Genomic DNA, 16,812 nt, shown 5'->3' with positions numbered 1-16,812 from the left:
CAATCTCGCCTCTCTGACTTTGTCTCCCAACCATCCAACTTGAGCTGACCCTTTAATGTACTCATTTCTAATCCTATCCATCCTCGTCACACCCAGTGCAAATCTTAACATCTTTAACTCTGCTACCTTCAACTCTGTCTCCTGCTTTCTGGTCAGTGCCACCATCTCCAACCCATATACCATAGCTGGTCTCACTACTGTACTGTAGAGCTTCCCTTTCACTCTTGCTGATAAAAGAAAATAAATGATATGTACTATAAAATATATTAAAGTGACAATAAATTGCTGTGAAGCCCTTTATGAAAAGTTTTACTGATATAAGAACTCATTACAAAGTTTTTCCTCAGGTAGCTTGTACTGTATATTTGATCAATAAGAGATCCAAAAGCACTGTCCTCTTCTGGTAGTACAGCACTGGATAAGGTGGTATTTATTCCATCCATTACAGAATTGCAAGGGGACTGAGCATTTACCGGTAGCTTTAGCTTTGGGACTCCTTCTTATTGAAGGGTATGCTCACAAACTCTGTGAAACTTGAACAATGAGCCTGACAAATATGTTTTTTTCAATTTGGGAGGACATGCAGACACTGTACTGATCGAAGCATGAATGAATCACTGATCTTTAGAGCAGTGCGGTAACAGGGCTAACCAATGAGTCACCCTGCTTTTATTTAATTCATGTTCAATATTTTTTCTTGGTCATATGTTAACTTCCTTCACAAATATTGTGATGTACAGTTCATTTACTAGGAACAAATAAAGAGTGATGTTTTGTGAGCTGCAAAATATTTAACCAAGATTATCTGGCATGTATACCCATGCTTTATTTAACCATTATAACTTATGCAACAATGTTTTTTAATGATTAGATAAGAAGGAGCATCGGTTCATATCACAAATGCAAACAACATGTACTTTAGAATGGAGAAGGGATTTCTTTGTGCAGCTGATTAATAGACTCATGAAAACAAGGCTATGAAAGAAAGAAAACTGCAAATCAGGTCAGAATGACATATTGTTCAAACAGAGTCATCATGTAGCGTGGGTTACTCGGTTGTCCTGACCCACATGTGTTGTGTTGTAACCCTTTGGTGTGGGAGGATAAATTGTATTGCTTGTGCTCAGCTCCAGGTGTTGATAAACATTTTTTTAGTAGCCATGCTTTCCTTGTAGAGGTAGGGGAGTCTTTAAGCATTTTTGGAAGATAAGGGTGCAGAGCACAACAGTCTGACATACAGTGTTATGCTCCTGAGGCTACCTAGCATCCAATGAATCCTTGGGAGCATGGGAGACGTTGTACAGCAACCACTTTTGGAAAGGCATTGAACTTCTTCATTGGATTCAGGTAAGAGTCCCTTTTTTCAGCCCAAGTTCAAAGGAATAAATTCTTCAGTGACCAAATAGTCAAAGCCTGTAGGTTAATTCACAGAATCCAAACTTCCAGAAATGCTAATGATATTTCTCTTGAGGGAAGTGCAAGACTTAATTCCTCGTGCATGTTTGGAGTATTCATAATCTCATTGATTTTTCATCTGCCTTCAGCTTTACTCTTTAGTCACCAGTTATCCAAAGTATATCTTTATTTGGCTGCTTCAATTGTGGTCTTTTGGAAACTCATCATGATGACCATCATCCTCACGTTGATCTGCAAGCAATAACTCAAGCCTGTTATTTCTTTTATTTTATATATATATTTTTCATCTTTTTATTATTTGCTAACCTCTAAAACGTGGTGTTAACCAGGACTTTTAGATACACCCCCAGAGCCCAAATTATTTACATCATGGCGTTGAAGTGATAATTTGAGATTCATAAAAGCAAATTGGTTCAGGAGAATACAGAATGCAGTTTTTTAAGGAAACAAGAAAGAGTTAGTTTGCTCCAGACACAAGAAGATGTTCCCAGCATAGCTTGTACTGTAATTTTACCGTGGTTTTACTTCTTGACATTACAGGTCAATCAGTGTAGCTAATTTCTCAGTAACAGCATCCATCTATGGCAGGAGTGGGCAAAAACATTCCTGGAGGGTCAGAGTGGCTGCAGGTTTTTCCTCCAACCCAATTGCTTTATAAGAAACACTTATTGCTCAAGTAACACTTCTGCTTAACTTTAGTTGTCTCGCTCGTTAAGACTTTGAACTCTTATTGCTTATTTTAAACAACTGTATTCTTGGTTTTAAATTGCTTTTTATTAGTAATAAGATGCAGTTTTCCATTTAGCGTGTTTCTATTTACACCTGTGTGTATTTATCGTACGCTATTTGGTTTAATTAAATATTTGGAAGGAAAGTGAAGGATTAGGAATTACTCCTCTATTTTAGACTTCAGATCATTTGGATGATATCCTTAGAAAGGAAAAAAAATCTAGGAAAGAAGAATGACGTGACATGGCAGAGTTAAAGCACTAGCAAGCCATGAAATTAAATTATTGGCAAGGATTATTTTCTAATTAAGTAACTGGGTTGAAACAAAAACCTGCAGCCATTGAGGCCCTCCAGGACAGACTTTGCCCACTCCTGTTCTATAGAGTCATCCTTGACTGTGACCCAAGTCTCACATCACAGCTGCAGATCTCTTATCAATGGAACCTCACCAGCTGAGTGTGATGTTGTCATTCCATTTCAGAAGCAGATCTGCTTTAGCAGGGTTTCATTTACTGTTTAATTGAATTACTGTAATTCAGCCATGAATGGTTTCATCTGCAAAAAATTAAGAAACTCTGTTTGGTAGAATCAGCTAATGCCACAGTCTGAACATATAACAAATGCTTATGGTACTTTACTGACTTCTTGTCTTTCACCAGATTCTCTTTGAAAGACTCTGGGGGTTACTTGCAATGACCTGTGAAGATGAACCTACTTCTCACTGTCGATGTTACTTACCATGTGGGAACAAAGACCTGACACCCTTTAGGTTGGCACAGCATAAACATATTGATGATGACATAACACTTCTGGTTTACTGATATGATATGATACGATACAGTATGATTTGATATGATATGATATGAATATGATATGACCCAATATTCTAGGTTTGAATTTTGTGTCTGGTCATTGTCTGGGTTGAGTTTGCAATTTCCACCTTTCAGCATGGTCTTTTTTCTGAGTATTTCAGTTTTCCTCCCACAGCCCAAAGCTGTGCTTATTATGTCAATTGGTTATTCTAAACTGACCTTAGGCAAAGAGATGTATGCATGAGTGAGCCTTGTGATGAACCAATGCCCTGTCCAGGACTCATTTCTTCATTGTGGCTAATACTGCCAGGATTGGCTTTGGCCTGTGCTGCCCAATATTGGATTAACCAGGTTTCATAACACTTGTATCCATCCATCCATTTTCTTTTTTTTTTTTATATATATATTTTATTTATTAATTTTTATTGTAATCATTCCATACAAATAGATCAATTTATAACCAAACAAAATTGAAGACAAATCAAACCCCACCCCTGAGAAGGAGAGCTTAGCCAAAGGAGAATTGCTTAGGGCTTTTTAATAAGGCAACAATAAATAAAAGAAAGGGAGAAATAAATATATAGGTAAATAAGAGATGGAGAAGGGAATTAAATGCGGTAATAGTTATTTCTCTTATTCTAAAATAATATTGATTAGATCCTGCCAGGTTTTGAAAAAATTTTGTACAGATCCTCTAACTGAGAATTTGATTTTTTCCAATTTCAAATAATATAAAACATCAGTTTCCCACTGACTTATCAGAGGAGAGTTAGGATTCTTCCAATTTAACAAAATAAGTCTGCGTGACAAAAGTGTAGTGAATGCAATCACCGTTTGCTTGTCCTTCTCCACTTCAAGTTCATCTGGAAGAACACCGAACACAGCTGTTAATGGGTTAGGAGGGATTGTGACCCCAAGGCTGTCTGAGAGGCACTTAAAAATTTTGGTCCAAAATGATGGTAGTTTGGTGCATGCCCAGAACATGTGACCCAGTGAGGCAGGAGCTTGGTTGCAGCGTTCGCAGGTTGGATCTTGCCCTGGAAACATTTTGGACAGTTTTAAGCGAGACAGATGGGCTCGATATATAATTTTTAGTTGAATAATTCTATGCTTTGTGCATATGGAGCTCGAGTGAATTCTCTGCTTTGCTACCTTCCACTCCTTTTCTGATATATTGATTAAGAGATCTTCTTCTCAATGTCCTCTTGGATATTTGAAAGGTAGGGACTCTAATAAGATTTTATATAATGTGGAAATGGTGTTTAATTCCTCGAAATTGAGCAGTATTTTTTCCAGCATTGTGGAGGGTACGAGGTGGGGAAAATCGGGCAATTTCTGTTTAACAAAATTTCTAATTTGAAGATAGTGAAAGAAATGTGTAGCTGGGAGGTTGAATTTTGAACGTAATTGTTCAAAAGATGCAAATATGTTGTCTATATAAAGATCTCTGAGCATTTTAATCCCAAAACTTTTCCAGGTATTAAAAACTGGATATGTTTGCGAGGGTTGAAAGAGGTGGTTCTCTTGCAGAGGTGCCACAGATAAAAGATTTTCCATCTTAAAATGCTTTCTAAGTTGGTTCCATATTGTGAATGAGTAAAGCACAATTGGGTTATTAGTATATTTGCGATAACTTGCATTTATTGGAGAGCAGAGCAGGGAATATAAAGAAGTACTACAGGATTTTACTTCTATTGCGAGCCAAGCCTGTGTATGTTCATTTATTTGTGTCCAGGTTTTTATGGCTTGTATGTTTGCTGCCCAGTAATAAAACTGAAAATTAGGTAAAGCCATGCCACCTTCTGCCTGAGGTCTTTGTAGGGTCGCTCTTCGGATACATTGGTGTTTTGAGTTCCAAATGAATGAGGTTATTGTTGAATCTAACTGTTTAAAAAACGATTTATTGATATATATTGGAATATTTTGAAAAAAAATAAAAGAAGTTTAGGAAGGATATTCATCTTCCATCCATCCATCCATTTTCCAACCCGCTGAATCCGAACACAGGGTCACGGGGGTCTGCTGGAGCCAATCCCAGCCAACACAGGGCACAAGGCAGGAACCAATCCCGGGCAGGGTGCCAACCCACCGCAGGACACACACAAACATACCCACACACCAAGCACACACTAGGGCCAATTTAGAATCGCCAATCCACCTAACCAGCATGTCTTTGGACTGTGGGAGGAAACCGGAGCGCCCGGAGAAAACCCACACAGACACGGGGAGAACATGCAAACTTCACGCAGGGAGGGCCCGGGAAGTGAACCCGGGTCCCCAGGTCTCCCAACTGCGAGGCAGCAGCGCTACCCACTGCGCCACCGTGCCGCCGATATTCATCTTAACAATGCTAATTATTCTGGCTAGAGTGAGATGAAGGGTTGATCATCTATGCAAGTCTTGCTTAATTTTTTCTATACAGACAGCAAAATTTTGTTGATAAAGAGCTTTATGTTTACTTGTAATATTTACCCCTAGGTATTTAAACTGATCTGCTACGGTAAGAGGTAGGGTGTCCAATCTAATATTATATGCTTGTGAATTCACTGAAAAGAGTATACTTTTATTCAGATTAATTTTAAGACCAGATATCTTTTGAAATTCTGTTAGTGCTGTTAAAACTGCAGGGACAGTGTTTTCTGGGTCTGATATATATAAAACCATATCATCTGCATATAGAGAAATTTTCTGTTCCAGTCCTTCTCTGACAATCCCCTTTATCTGATAAGAATTTCGGCAGTGAACCGCCAGTGGTTCAATGGCGATTGCAAACAGCAGTGGCGACAAGGGACATCCTTGTCTGGTACCACGTTCTAGCTTAAAGTAGTCTGAGCAAATGTTATTAATACAAACTGAGGCTTCTGGATTGGTATACAGTAGTTTGATCCATGCGCAAATATTCGGGCCAAACCCAAATTTCTCCAATGCAGTAAAAAAGTGGTTCCATTCAATCATATCAAATGCTTTTTCTGCATCTAATGATAATAATATCTCTGAGGTGTTTGATTTTGCTGGTGAATATATAACATTAAACAAGCGTCGGAGATTGGAAGATAGATGTCGGCCTTTAATAAATCCAGTTTGATCCTGTAATATTACCGAGGGCAGCACTTTCTCCATCCTTTTAGCTAGAATTTTTGAGAGTATCTTAACATCATTATTCAGGAGTGAAATTGGTCTGTATGATGCATATTGTAACAAGTCCTTATTTTGTTAAGGAAAGACGGTGATTAATGCTTGACGAAATGTTTGAGGTAGTATTTGGTTGTCTCTAGCTTCTGTAAATGTTGCCAATAAGAGGGGAGCTACCTGAGTGGAAAATTTCTTATAAAATTCTACGGGGTAACCATCAGGGCCTGCTGATTTCCCGCTTTGAAGTGACTTTATAGCATCTAGTAATTCTGTTAGCGTTAGAGGTTTATCCAGTTCCTCAGCACTTAAAGCATCTATTTGTGGTGTCTGTAATGTATCCAGAAATGCATTAGATTGTGTGTTGTCTTCTTTGAGCTCAGTAGAATATAAGGATTTATAATAATCTCTAAATGCGTGCATTATATTTTTATGGTCAATAATTTCTTCTCCATTCGTGTTGGTGATTACTGGTATTGCATTGCGAACTTCTTGTTTGTGAATTTGTTGAGCTAAAAGCTTATTAGCTTTTTCTCCGTGTTCATAGTAATGATGTCTAGACTTATAAATAAGTTGTTCAGTTTCTTTAGTAGTTAAGATGTTAAGTTCTGTATGCAGGGCCTGCCTTTTCTTGTGGAGAGCTTCACTTGGACGCCTGGCTTGTTCTTCATCTATTCTAGTAATTTCGCTTCTTAGCTCTGACACTTTCTTGGTTTCTAATTTATTTCTGTGGGAAAGAAATGAAATAATCTGTCCTCTTAAGAAGGCCTTTAGAGTTTCCCAGAGTGTTCCTGCAGAAACCTCTGTGGGCGTGTTTGTCTCTAGGAAGAAGCTGATTTGTTTGGATATAAATTCTGTGCAGTTCTTGTCTGCCAATAGAAGAGGGTTAAGGCGCCATCTGCGAGGTGAGTGTGAGGGGCTTAATGATTTTAGCTCCAAGACTAGAGGAGCATGGTCGGAGATAACAATTATGTCATATTTGCATAATTTAATTGTAGGCAGGAAATTATTATCTATAAAAAAATAATCAATTCTTGAGTAGCTATAATGCACTGGTGAGTAGAACAAATATGTTCTTGAGTTTGGGTTAAGAAACCTCCAGGGGTCTGATAAGTTGTGATCATTTAAAAACTGTGTAATTGTCTTTGCAGTATTAGATGTCGTCCCCCGTCACAGGAGTCCTATCTAAAAGTGGATTTAAAACACAATTAAAGTCCCCAGCCATTATAATTTTATGAGTGTTCACATTGGAATGGGGAATGGATTTTGCATGAATTCCTTATCATCCACATTGGGTGCATAAACATTTATCAAAATCATTTTACTGTTATATAAGTTGCCCATGACCATCACATATCTCCCTTCAGGGTCTGATACTACATCTGATGCTACAAATGGAACTGTTCTGTGTATGAGAATTCCCACCCCTCTAGTTTTCTTTATAAAGCTAGAATGGAACATTTGGCCAGTCCAGTCTTTTTGTAGTCTGAACTGATCCTTGCTTAGTAACCATCCATTTTCTAAGCTGCTCATTCAGTTACCACCCATCTCACTGAATTGCATCAATTAGGCTTCATATGGTTAGGGTAGGCACTGAAAAAAAAGTATTTGTGAATAACTTGGCGATGGTGTGTATCCTCTGAAGGACTAAATGCCAGCTATAATCATCACTACATCATAGGGAAAATAAAGTCCTGCTGGGTATAAATTTGATATAAGAAATGATAATGAACCAATTCCATTGTAAGAATGCAAGCTCCACATGAATACTTCTTTATAAGATTTTAGTTGTAATGTAAACTGCTAAAGACAGGCCTTTAGAGTTTCCCAGAGTGTTCCTGCAGAAACCTGCATACAGAACTTAACATCTTAACAACTAAAGAAACTGAACAACTTATTTATAAGTCTAGACATCATTACTATGAACACGGAGAAAAAGCTAATAAGCTTTTAGCTCAACAAATTCACAAACAAGAAGTTCGCAATGCAATACCAGTAATCACCAACATGAATGGAGAAGAAATTATTGACCATAAAAATATAATGCACGCATTTAGAGATTATTATAAATCCTTATATTCTACTGAGCTCAAAGAAGACAACACACAATCTAATGCATTTCTGGATACTTTACAGACACCACAAATAGATGCTTTAAGTGCTGAGGAACTGGATAAACCTCTAACGCTAACAGAATTACTAGATGCTATAAAGTCACTTCAAAGCGGGAAATCAGCAGGCCCTGATGGTTACCCCGTAGAATTTTATAAGAAATTTTCCACTCAAGTAGCTCCCCTCTATATTAAAGGATGATTATTGTTCGATTGTTTGATTGTGTAAATTTCAGTTCACTTGTGTCTTGGTAAGCTGGACGTTGAAAGGTTGCAAGATGGTTTACACTTCATTTCTCATTATTTAATCATTGACTTAGCATATAATTCTGTACCCACATAATACTTTCTCAATACCATGTACCCCAGTTTAGGGTCATGGTGGGCTGCATCAGTGTATAATTTTATAAAAGTAAACTAAAGAGGGTTTTCAATCATTTCTGTAAAAATCCAATTCTTTACACAATTTCCTCTTCAATATTTCAGTAAAATAACGTTTTATTTTCTTAATTTGTTCTCTGGTCTTGTCTGTTTAGAACAGACATTTTTTCTCTTTCTCTCTCTCTCTCTCTAAAGGGATTTAAACCACAGGCACACATCTAATTTTTGAAAACCTGATTTTCTAAAGGATTAAAATTGTGTGTGGGATTGCAATGTGAGCTACAGCATGCAATCATGCAGTCAGACTTTGGAATCTTGGCAGCTGCTGTAAGCATTTTTGGGGAAACAGAAGGACAATCTGAATTATAATCACTCACCTGTGTTGGCTGAGTCACAGATAAGTACCTAAGTTCAAAAGACAAGAAGATCTGAAGGTGTACATGAACTTTGAACTCAGATAATGTGAAGTACACCAGCTTTTTTCATTTATACATGAATTTTTAAAAATATCTAAGAGAACAATAATAATTTGGAGTTTTCATGTTCTCTCTGTGTCTGTGTGGGTTTCCTCTGGGCGCTCCGGTTTCCTCCCACAGTCCAAAGACATGCAGGTTAGGTGCATTTGCATTCCTAAACTGTCCCTAGTGTGTGCTTGGTGTGTGGGTGTCTGTGTGTGCCCTGTGGTAGGCTGGTGCCCTGACCAGGGTTTGTTCCTGCCTTGCGCCCTGTGTTGGCTGGGATTGGCTCCAGCAGACCCCCGTGACCCAGTGTTAGGATATAGAGGGTTGGATAATGACTGACTGACAATAATAATTTCCAAAAAATAGCTAGTGATAGATCCTTGCTCTGGCTACAGAGTTCAAGTTCTTAGGTGAAGATTTAACAGAGTGCTAGTTCATCGTTGTTCTTGTACAAGTTCCTTCACAGTCTTCTTACTTTTTCATTCCAGCTAGTTTCAGTACACAGCTATACCAATCTTGAATGAATGAATGAAGCCATTTTGTGCTGAACCTATCCAGTTTATTGATCTTCCATTGTACAGTTTGTGGTACTAAAGAAGTGAGACACAGCATTGTTATCATTACCCCCTAGGGTTTTGATTATACCTCAGGGTTTTAAGAGTGTGTGTAAGTGTGTGAGTTTACTTGATCTCTGGGATAATATGGAAGGATTGTTCAATTTAGCTAAATGGGATCAGAGAGAAAGGAGAAGAAAATACCTGAAGTAATTAATCAGAAATTAAGAAGTCGCAGATAAAAAAAAGAAAAAAAAACTTAACATGCCTTTATGCAATTTATAAACCAGCTTGTTCCATGGAGAGCCATTGTAGATCTAGGCCCAGAAAGCAGCAGGCACAAGACAGATATGGAGCCAGGACAGGATGCTAGTCCATCACAGTTCACAAATATGCAGACACCTACTCTCACTCATATTAGACCAATTAATAACCCACAACATATACATCTTTAGGATGTGAGAGGAAATCAAAGCACAAGGAGGAAACCCATGCTGTCAAATACTCCATGTCGAGCTGTGAAGTAGCAGGACTAGCAATGTATAATATAATATAATATAATATAATGTAATGTAATGTAATGTAATGTAATATAATATAATATAATATAGGGTGGCATGGTGGCACAGTGGATTTGTGTTCCAGATGCTCCTTGCCTGGAGTTTACACATTCTTCCTTTTTCTGCATGGATTGCCTCTGGATGCTCAGGTCTCACAGTCCAAAGACATGAAGATTAGGTGAATTAGCATTGCTAGGTATGTGTATGCGTGTGTGTGTGTGTGTGTGTGTGTGTGTGTATTCACCCTGTAATGGACTGGCACCCTGTTCAGGTGTTGTTCTTACCTTGTGCCTGATGATTGCTGGGATAGGTTCCAGCTCCCCTGCAATGTTGCCCTGGATAAGCAGGTTAAGAAAATTGATAATATAATATAATATAATATAATATAATATAATATAATATAATATAATATAATATAATATAATATAATATAATCTTTAATGTTGCTGCCTTTCCCAGTAGCATCAGATAAAACATAATAAACTGTTGCCCTGCCCTGGCTGATTCCAGCCTGGTTTTTCAATGATGCTGCTGGTTAGATTTCGTATCCTCGTGACCCTGAATTGGATTAAGTACTTTTGAGGATGTAACATTATATGATAGTGTTCAGTGCTGCTGCCTCATAGCGCTAGAATTCTGGGTTTGAATCCCAGCGTGGTCTTTGCCTCTATTAAGCTTGCTTAGTCTCCATAAGTCTGTGTGAACTCTGTGAAGGATTGGCATGCCAACCATCATGGTTCATGGCTTGTGCCCAGCACTGCTTGGAATAGGCATGCACTCCCAATGAGGCTGAACTGGGTAAACAGGTTAGAAAACAGACGGTCAAGTGTCTTCAAAAGCCTCTTATGCTAAGCAAAACTGCACAGCTGTTTAGAAAGCAATTAGAAACATGAATCTTTATGTAGCACCTTTCATAATAAAAGTACAGTTTAAGTAAAGTGCATTGCATGAAGAATTTAACAAAATTAATAGAACAGTACATAAGAGGCACAAGGACAAAAACATTAACGTCTACTTTTCAAAGAGCACTTCCGTAAGATGTTATATAGGCTAATTATCCATAATTCATCTGTTACCTGAAACTGCTCATTTGGCCAGAATCCAGAAGAGATGCCTGCTTTCTGGTTGGGCACACATAACTTAAAACTACACTGTCGCACACTGCTGAAATCAGTTCACCGTTCAAAACATAAGGGAACATAAGTATCAGTTTGGTGTCTGTGGGATAAAACAAACATTCATAGTTGTGACCCTGGTGTGCAGTAATTACGAGGGCACCTTGCAAAGACATAAAAATTCTATGTAAATTCTACGTTCATGCCCCCAGCCGTGCTGTGCAAAATCAGTCAAGTCAAAGTAACACATCCAGGGCTTGTGCCAACCCACACTGACATTTATGTTCCTTTAAATATAGTACAACTGTGCCGACAACAAGAAATTTTGCTATGTAGGTCAGGTGAACTAATTGTCTCACAACCAAGCTGCCTCATACTCACTATTGTCATGAAAAGGCAAAAGCATGAGATATGATATTTAAAAAAATATATTTTTAGACTTTACTTTACTTCTCAGAATGCTAATCATATCAATTCTGCATTTCTTTGCTTGTAAACTGCTTATTCCACTCCTCTAACATAGTATTCCACATCACCTAATATGGTATGAATACTTAAAACAATGGTGGAGTGTTAAGATGAAAAGACAGAATCTCTTATTTCTTTAGAATTGAATGGGAGTGCAATCACTCTGCTGGACTGCACTGTGCCATACATGCGAGTATAGTACACCTCTTACAGGAAATGACTGAACAGTAACACCATTGAAGGATTTAGATGTGATTTCATCACTTACCTTAACTCTTCTGCTCTCATACACGAAGACAAGGACCCAGAAGATGACATCAATGCTCATCTGGGACTCATCCTCCAGCACTGCCTCTTCAAGTCCAGACCAGGCATAATCTGCAACAAGCTGGTGTCAGTCTAGAGGTGACCATTGAGTAAGGTGCACTATGGCTGGGCATGCTAACCCATTGTGATCTGTTCTCTTGTCTTCTTTTACAAATGGAAGAAGGACTAGAACTGAATTACGTGAACAAATGCCACGAGAGGAGTCTAAAACAATGGGTGTCACTCCTTTGTGAACCATCTCAAGGCATCATAATACTTTATATACTGTTAGGCATTACTCATAGGAATGAAAATTTTAAGAAGAGATCTCCTTAACATACTTTTAGTTCCTCCTAGACAATAATTAGATCAGAAAGAAATAAAATTGGGACATTTTTTTGTCTCCAGCTTCTCAGATTTTCCTCCTGAGATAAAAATACCCTGGTAGTCTCACCTGTATCTCCTCTTGAATTTCAGCAGAGATCTCAGCAGAGTCACACAATGGGCTCAGATCTTCCAGGAAGTCTCGTGACATTTTTTTTGCAGTTTGAAGGTATTTGCATTGTGTGCTCAGTAATAAATTGTGAAATGTATGGACAGTTGTTTGTGGTACTAAAACACTTCATACTATGATTACAAAACTGTAGTCCTTGCTGTCTAAAGCTAATTCTTCTAAGGAAGTTTAGGAGAAACGTTTGTGACAAAGATGATTCTTAAATTAAACATAAATGAGAATCTCTTCTGGTCTCACCAGCCATCAAAGAGAAACCTTTGAGCAGTAAAAATTTCCTGTTGGTAGGCCAGTTGTTTTAAAGTTCAGTCCTGGAGGCCCCCATGGCTGCAGGTTTTTATTCCAACCAATTTTACGATCATAACATTATTTTTACTTTTCCAATTTATCTTGTTAATTAGTAAGCTGAATTTTCTCTTATTCTAAGCAATTCATAAATTTTTCTTTTTCAGTCAGTCATTTTCTAACCTGCTTATTCCTGAATAGGGTCATGGATGGGTTGTACCAGAGCCTATGGCAGCCATAATAGGGTGCAAGGCAGGAACAAACTCTGGACAGGGCACCAGTCCATTGCAGGGCAAGCACACACACCCCAACTGCAAACTATGCCCAATTTAAGATCACCAACTCACCAAACCTGCATGTCTTTGGACTGTGGGAGGAGGCTAGAGCACCCATGTAGACAGACTAAATGTGCAAAGTCCATGCAGGGAGGACCTGGGACACAAATCCTGGTCTAATACTATGAGGCAGCAGCACTACTACTGCACCACTGTGTGGCCCCTGTGTTTTTTGTCATAGCTCTAAATGCTTACATTTCTTACGCAGTTGTCTGCTTTTTGCCTTTTCTGTAAAATTTGCTCCCTTAATTTTATCTAAATGCTGAGGATTAGTAGTAAGCAGTGCACGGGTGCAAACAATATGAAAAGCTAACGTGGAGCAATGACATCACTGCCATTCTCCAAAGTCTGCACGCTAAGAAATGTGCCTTACCAACAAGCAGAAAAGCAAATGTGGCACTGAAATCATTGCCTCCTTTAACCATTCAATGTACTTATACATTTACAAGAGCAAAATCTAAAGAAAAGGTAAATTAAAAGAAAATGGCAAATTAAACTCAAGCATTTAATGTTTTGGCAAAAATGCAAGTATTTCTGAATGTCACTCTGTGATCAATTTAAAATAAGAATTGTCAAATGGGTTGGAAAAAAATCTCACAGACAAAGGAGACAGGACAAAACTTGGGTGCCAAATGATTTAGAGCAATTAAGTATTCCGCTTACCTTTGAAGTAGCCAAGTAAATTCAAAAGAGTGAATAAGTTTTAGAAAAATAAAAAAATTAAATCCTGATAGTGTGTCTTTATTTCCTATAGCGTATATTCAAAATATGTCTGATAACACCACACTGCATTTAAATGATTACACAGCATTTAAATGATTAAGCAATAAAAGGCGCACATTCTTTTTCTTCCTCTCTGTATAGTCTTCATAAAAGGTACATAACCTGAACCTGCTATAATGACATTTACACATTTTCATCGCCAAAAGCAGAACAGATAAATAAACAGTGACAACACACTCACGGCACCAATGGTAATGCCATTTTTGCTAACAAGTTGCAAGCCAATTAGAATTTATCAAGCAACCTAGCACATTTAACATAAAGAAGACTGTAACTGTAGTTGTCCATCCTTCCATTTTCTAATTAGCTTCATAGAAAACTGGGTCATAGAGGGAAGGCCTGTCACGTCAACGTCAGGTTCAAAACGGGAAACAAGCCTTGGGGGAGTGCAGGGCACACACACACATATGCGCACACACACACTCTGGGAACATTTAGAGTCAGCTAACCAAACACGAATGACCATGTGAAGTGGGAGAAAAATCAGAGTATTGCAAATTAGACAAGACAGAAAAAAGAAAACCCCACAAATACAGGACTGGGCATTTCAAGTCAGGACTCTGGAACTGCGGGGCAGAGATGCAACTATACTGCAAGCCATAATCAGCCTATCCATATATGTGAAAAGGAGGTGTAGATACCTCATGGAACCAGCTACCTGGGTTAGAATCCTGTGTCAAGTGATTGTTCATGGGAAGTTTGCTGATGCTCCTCAGGACTGTCTGAATTTCCTTATACAACTGTTTTGTTTTTCTTCCCTAGAGTTTAACTGGAGACTCTTCATCAATGCTGGTATGCAGGAGTGGGTGCCCTGTGATAGGCTAGAAATGGCTCAGAACAGTCTTTCATCCTGTGCAGTTACTGTATGCCCCAGCTCTTTGAGACACTAAACTAGATGAAGCAGGTTAGAGTAAGTATGAATGTATAAATCTTGTAAAATGTCACATTTATCATTTTACACACTTTTTCTAAAAACTATTTTTTTAAATGGAGCTATAGAGAGCTGGAACTGATACTGTGCCTTTATTATCTCAGTTGTATCAGAGCAACGTACTGTCAGAAATAGTTATCCATTGTCAAGAGAGGCTGCATCAAATGTCAGCTTTTTTGGAAGGACTTGTAATATGATGGTATGTACAATGTTATTTTAAGAACAGAATTAAATCACAGTCTTCAATTACGGATGCATTTCTAATGATGGTGTTCACTCCATCCTCAACAGTTGGCACAGGTCCATCACAGAATGTTATGGGAACATCTATGTGTATTCTAGAAGAGAATAGGTTTGAAGAATAAATATGACAACCAGTCAGCACTGAACTGAGATGGACTTGGAAGTGTGTTCTATTTATGTCTGCACTGTAAATAGAGGTTTAGTGATACAAAAAGCATGCAACAAGTTTTTAATTAATAGCTTACTTAATCAATTTACTTAACCTGGTAATTCCAACATGAGGTCTAACTAACTTTTAAGTTAACCATAATGCAGTCCTAACTGTAACTACTTTTGAAACAGCAGCACATGCTTAATTAAAAGTAGTTGGTGGAAGACAGAAAGCTGCTGGTTTTATTTATTCGATTTTCATAAAATATTCAAGGAAGCGATTACTTGTGTGTGGAGGCATTCTTGTTGGATGCCCTGACTTTAATCATCAAGCATAGTCTGCTGTTACTCCAAATGTCAGAAGGCACCTATTCCAAAAAGCACCATTTGGTAGAAGACAGGTAAAATAGTAACTCGGGGATAATGTTAGAAATTTGAAAAATCTATGTGTAAAAGCTGAATGCAACATGTTATTGAATGTGTCCATTTACTTAACCCTTTGTCACACACATGCGCTTAGGAGGTAGTCAATAAGCTCAAAGGTGAGTGAAATATCGCGAGATGAAATGTTGATATACGTTAACGGTGCCTCTCTCTCTTTCTCTCCATCAGACAAAAGGAAGAAAAATAAATATGCGCTGACGGATTCCAAAGGTGGCCACCAAAAACGTCATGTCCGTCAAACCCAGATGACATTTTTTCTGGCCTCTTCACATGACATCAATTCTGGCTCCTTGAGATGACATTGTTACCAGTTCCACATCACTTCCAGTCCGTCTTTGATGATGTTGCATCTGTCCCATAGCTTCGACGTCATCTCCTGCCAACTCACCTCCCGTCTCCATTTTGTTTTGTCCATATATAAACGCCATGTTTGCATGTAATGATTGCCAAACATGATTTATGTTTTTGATCATAAACAAAGTGTACATCTGTTTCTTTGTCCTATGGACATTATACGGGGATGGTCCCCAAAACTTTGTATTTGTGGAAGCCTCTTATTTGGAAAATAGACTTATCACACCTTGCAGTTTCAATTTATGCAATTATTCTCAGCAGTAAAGACTCAAAAGAAGCAAGTCTTAGTGTGTTTATTCACTAAATGTTTGTTTAAATCTGTTGTGCTCTTAAGTTTTACAATAGCTTTATTTATTGTTTATGTAATATATGGGATATATACAGTACTGCTATGATATGCTTAGCTCCCCATACAATTCTGAACTGAAAAAGTGGATTATTTTATGGAGTTATCAAGTTGAAAAATACAATCAGAAACTTTTATTTACTAGTAAAGTGTTCAATTTGAGTTGTTATTACACTGCATGTATTAGAAGTTACTTTCATTAATTATTTTGGATCAGAAAATAATGCATTTTAAATAAAATATGAGGCTGTTCATTATGCCAATTAATTATTTCATAAATTTCTATTCCAAGGGTAAGACTGTGCTTAGCACCATGGCTCTTGGAGACAATTGGGGTGACTCCATTCCAGTAACTGCCTGCTTGCATGACCTCTTCATGTCACTCTGG

The 16,812-nt window shown here is 37.9% G+C and overlaps 1 long non-coding RNA gene across 1 annotated transcript; it reads left to right on the top strand.

Annotated features, from left to right (window-relative positions):
* Positions 1–1,044: 1,044 nt before the first annotated feature.
* LOC114646441 (uncharacterized) lies at positions 1,045–16,355 on the top strand. The gene is made up of 3 exons (XR_003715341.2): positions 1,045–1,347; positions 14,719–14,866; positions 15,893–16,355. It is a non-coding gene; the product is annotated as an uncharacterized LOC114646441 (long non-coding RNA).
* Positions 16,356–16,812: the final 457 nt, after the last annotated feature.

This window comes from Erpetoichthys calabaricus, chromosome 2 (genome assembly GCF_900747795.2).
Source record: "Erpetoichthys calabaricus chromosome 2, fErpCal1.3, whole genome shotgun sequence".
Taxonomy (NCBI): Eukaryota; Metazoa; Chordata; class Cladistia; order Polypteriformes; family Polypteridae; genus Erpetoichthys; species Erpetoichthys calabaricus.
Note: the sequence above shows the minus strand (reverse complement) of the source record. Positions and strands in the feature narration are given on the sequence as shown.